Here is a 5,555-nt window from a genome sequence, read left to right as displayed (position 1 = left end):
TTTAAACTATTCAAATTTAAACTATTCAAACTCCCGGCCCGTCCCGTGTCGTCCCCGTCCTCGTCGTCGCCGCCCCGTACGTCCCCGTCGTCGTCGCCGCCCCGGCGCGTACGTCCCCGTCCCCGTCATCGCCGCCCCGTCCCTGTCCCCGTCGTCGTCATCCCCGTCGTCGCCGCGCCCCTCGCCGTCCCCGTCGCCTCTCGCCTCGCCAGTGAGCGCACATACACACATACATTTTTCGTTTTTTAGTTATACAAATAGTTAGAAATTTTTCTGTTTTTTAGAAATTGTTAGAAATATTTCTGTTTTTTAGAAATAGTTAGAAATGTTAGAATTGTTAGAATAGTTAGAAATGTTAGAATTGTTAGAATTTTTTTTGTTTTTTAGTTATAGAAATAGTTATAAAAAAGTTAGAATTGTTAGAAATTTTTCTTTTTTTAGTTATAGAAATAGTTATAAAAAAGTTAGAAATTTTTATTTTTTTTAGTTCTAGAAATATTAGAAATGTTATAGAAATGTTAGTTATATAGAAATGTTAGTTATCAAAATCCAATCATCAAAAATATGTTACTTTTTGCGGGCATATAGCTAGTATTTGTTCTCGACGATGCCCGACCCGCATCCTTGCCGTCGACCCGTCTGCGACGACGTCCGACTGACCCATGTCTGGGACTGGGCTCCGCCGGGCTGGCACTGGGAGGTGCTGCCTGGAGGGGCGCGCCGCTTGATGAGGAACCCGGCCCCGGGTCCCGTCGTCGACCCTGATCTCATTTGATGGCGTTCGCGTGGGCCAGTTTCGGTGCGGAAGGAGCCGGCCCCGCCGGAGGTGGTACGTCTCCGTGTCAGGGAGGAGGACGAGCACGTCCATCGCTACATGGTTGCGTTAGAGGGCGGCAGGTTCTCCAATACCTGACAGTTTCTTCAGGGATCTCACTTCAGCTATGATCCTGTGAGGGTTCCTTCTCTTTGCGTGTCCACCGCCCGCGCCGCAGGAACCGCGAGTGTCCTAGATTCTTCTGTAGTATTCGATCTTTATTAGCTACCTAGCCAGTGATGTACTCGATATATAATATTCAAGACGATGTATTCGAGATTATATATTATTCGAGACGGTGTATTCGAGATTATATCTATTATTCAAGACGATGTATTCGAGATTATATATTATTCGAGATGATGTATTCGAGATTATATCTATTATTCGAGACGATGTATTCGAGATTATATCTATTATTCGAGACGATGTATTCGAGATTATATCTATTATTCGAGACGATGTAATTTGAATACTAAATTGTTTTATATTTCTTTTGGCATAGTTAAATAAAAGCTATGGCGGACAATACCGACAGAGAGGGAGAACATACCATGTTCGATATAATACGTGGGCCAGATGATGATCAGAATGAAGAAGATTATGACGGCTCCGAATTTCTAAACAACACCGGAGAGGGTGATATGATATTCGATCGCGACGGCCGAATTGATGAAGTCATGAACTACGATTATGACAACACCGGAGAGGTATATATATTTATATAAGCAGGCATCTGGTGATCATCACATGTTTTAAATGAGTTGAAGATATATTAGCGAATCGATCTTTCTTCTTTCAGCCATCCGGATCGAGCAAATCTTCAGGCAACAGGACGAAACGAGGCCCGAACAAAAAGTTGAAGGAGGGCGTAAAGTATAATATCGAGGCAATCAAACCTAATGGCGAACCATTAGCGCCTAAGAAGATTGCGAACAAGTTCGTTCGTCAGTGTGGAGTTCTTGTGAAGGACCAACTCCCGATCTCCCTTCAAGAATAGAGAGAGCCAGCAAAGCCACGTCCAGATCTTACTTTTGTCGACGACAGACAAAAAAGTCTGCTTTGGGATACTCTCATGGAACATTTCACCCTACCAGATCATTTCACGGAAGCAGATGTGCAGAAAGTCAAGGACGCTGCTCTTAGGAAGATGGCGGTTGCATTCAAGAACCACAAGAATCGTGAATGGACAAGTACGTCAAGGGAGGAAGAAAGACTCCAGTATTCGAGGGAACACTAGAGAATCAAAGTGCTCATTGGGACGATTTCGTGAAATTCAAGGATTCAGAATTATCTAAGGAACGGTCAAGAATAAACAAGGCCAATGCCGCAAAAAAGGATAAGTTCCATAAGCTGGGGCCAGGTGGCTATGCGGTGGGAATGCCTAAGTGGGATAAGTCTGAGAAAGAGATGTTGGATGCAAGTGTCACTCCAGAAACATTGAGCTGGCCCCCCAGGTGCAGGACTTGGTTCTATGCACATGGGGGGAGTTGGACCCGAAGACAGGCAAAGTTTCCAAGAAGGCATGTCTGGACGGAGCCGAAGATAAGCTACTTGTTGCAATAGAAGAGGCTCGATCCGGGTTGTTCGAGCCCAACAGAGAGAACGACGAGCTTACGCGTGCCTTGGGAAATCCTGAACACCCGGGAAGAACACGAGGCATTGGCGCTATTCCGTGGTATGAGGAGTTTTCGGACTGGAACGCCGACTACAGAACCCATGCGAGAAAGAAGATTGCGGAGGAGAAGAAGAGGAAGATGGAGGAGGAGCAGAGGAAGCTCGACTATGAACGCCTTCAAGGCCTAGAATCAGCGCACGCGGACTTGGCAATCAAATTCCAGTGGCAGCAGGAGCAGATCGACTCACATAGCCAGCAAAGGGGGTCTCAGCAGCTGCAGCAGCTAGTGGATGATCCAGCATTGGATACCACCGCCCCACCATGCCGAGAAGCAGCGTGGGTTCCGCCCCGTTTGACGCAATGCTAGATAGATACCCCGTGGATGACATCGCGGAGAACACTAACTGCGAGCTACACTTCAAAATTAAGAACATATCCTTGAAGGTGGCGGACGACATTGCTTATACAAATTCCCCCGATGCAACCTTCCATTGCAACCCGATTCTAACAGGGTATGCTCGTGTCGTGGTTGATGAGGTGGTGGACCAATATTCGGGGTTAGAGCTTGACATTCCTGGAGGTGACGAGGAGCACATACTCGGAGATGCCAAACATTGTATCATCCTATGAAGAAATGATTGCATCATCTTTCGAAGGCCACCGACACCGCGTCACCCGACTCCTCGTCGAAGTCCGCCACCGAGTCAGCAGACTCCCGCTCCTCCAAGTCCACCAACGTGTGAGGCCACTCCTCCTCCTCCAAGTCCGGCAAAGTGTCAGGCCACTCCTCCTCCAAGTCCGACACAGCGTCAGACGTCCACTCCTCCTCCAAGTCCGGCACAACCTCAGGCCACTGCAAATCCGGCACAGCTTCAGGCCACTCCTCCTCGTCCAACTCAGCCTCATCAACCGTCTCCGCCGCCTCAACAATCGCAGAAGAGACACCCCACAGCTATGGTGCGTAGCGATACGAGTCGAGGTCATAGTACAGGAAGTACAGGCGGAGGCAAGCGATATAAATATGGTCCGAACCTCACTACTCCTCTTCCTGAGAGGGCTTACGACAGGACCGAGGAGCAAACCAATGCCATAGTGCGGGCAAAAGTCGACGCCCATTTTGGACCGAAACCACCACCGCCGCCAAGGGAGAAAGTGCCTGTGGAAGTAGTTGACCACTTCATTCGTATGGCTCAACCACCAGCTCCTAAGCCTGTTGACACAGACTATGAGTGCCACATCGGGAAGTTACATCGACAACGTCTACAGAAGAAGGCGAGCTCGAGCTCGAGCAAACAACAAGCAGCTGTCAAAAAATGCGGGAAAACCATTGCCCAGCTGGGAGAACAGGCGGCGCAATCGATCCCCCCGCTTGTTGTGCCGCGAACAACACGTGACAGTACGCGCGCCCAATATTATTGTGGGCAAACAGTTTACGTTCCCGAGGTGGGCGGTGTGGTAATAACCCAGGAGCATATAATGCAAGCTGAAACTCTTAACATCACTGTTGGACAACTCCTCGAGATCGAGGACATGCCTGTGCTTACAGAGGAGGAAATAAAACGGAAATATGCCCGGGGCCAACCTTTGGTCAAGCCAGAAGAGGTCAAGAAGCTCCCAACGAGAATGTATGAATTGCATCAATGGTACATGGACATTACCAAGAGATCCGATCGAGAGTCCCTCATGGTGCAAGTCAAGAAGGATCATTACTACCATGAGAATCCTGTGACCGTTGAGTATTCTGAACTGTTTCAGTTATACAATCAAGACGCACTCGACAAATCTATCGTTAGTTGCTATTGTCTGTAAGTGATTCCTTTCTGTAATTTAAGTCTCAAGCTAGCTGTAGTGATCCTTTTAATCAATCATTACCTGTAATTATTCTTACTACATTCTTTTCTGTGGTATTATGCAGGATGAAGATGTATGAAATGAGAAAAGGTGGACGCTATGGCACTGGGTTCATTGACCCAAACACCATTAATGAATACACATGGAAAATAAACAAGCATTATGAAAAGCAGGTAGAGAACAACATGCTAGAGTTCTTGAAGCGCCTCAAATACAATGAAGATATACTACTTCCTTACAACTTCCAGCGAGTCACACTTTCTTGTACTACAAATTCTCTGTTTTTGCCTACTAGCTAGCTACATGTTTTTGCTTACATATGCCCGCTTAATTAAAACATGCAAACATGTGTGCATGCAGATTTCACTGGATCTTGTGTATCATTAAAGTTGACGCCGGAACAGTTCAAATACTGAACTCACTACTCAAAGCAAATAGTGACTATAACATCTTGTTTGGGATAGTCAACAGGTAATTTCAATCATTATTAACTATATATCTCGGCCTATTTAGTTCGTCATTTCATGATATGAACTATTTAATAACCCCTTTATTCATTTTCTTTGTCGGCGGGCAGGGCTTGGGCAAGGTTCATCAGCGTCACGGAAGGCGAATGGAAACGATAGCTGAAATAGTTTCGACCCAAGGTAAGTAATTAAGTAGTACTAGCTAGCTAGCTAGCTTCCATCTCTTTAATTATCATGCTTGACTAATTATTATCTGATCAAATTAAATTCCATTCTCGTAATAAAGGCCCTGAAGCAGGCGCAGGAGACTGATCTGTGTGCATTCTGCGTTTGCGAGAACATTCGCATGATGGCGTCCGAAATGAGCAGATCTCAAAGACAGGAATGGGTACGCTTGTCAGAACACTATTCACAATTTTTACACCATTATCGATATCTAGTCACACAACTAATACACATGCATATTGATCTCCTTCTTAACAGTTCAAAGAGGTGCGGGACAAGCTCCTAGAAACGGAGCGCGTAGAAGCACTTCAAAAGGAAATGGCGGGATTTTTGCTCGACCAGGTCATAAATCCGAAGGGAGAATACTATTACCTGCTACCGCCCCCATCGACCAGGTCATGAACCACTTCCAATTGTCATCGTGCTTCGAAGGCACCAATTAGGTTAATGTCACTGGCTCCGAAGGCAACATGCATATGTAGGAGAAATTGTATATAGCTGTACATGTGTGTATGTGTGAATTAATATGGTGGTTTGTGAGACATTGATGATATATATATGATTGGTTCTACTAGAAATT

This window comes from Triticum aestivum, chromosome 3A (genome assembly GCF_018294505.1).
Source record: "Triticum aestivum cultivar Chinese Spring chromosome 3A, IWGSC CS RefSeq v2.1, whole genome shotgun sequence".
NCBI classification, from domain to species: Eukaryota; Viridiplantae; Streptophyta; class Magnoliopsida; order Poales; family Poaceae; genus Triticum; species Triticum aestivum.
Note: the sequence above shows the minus strand (reverse complement) of the source record.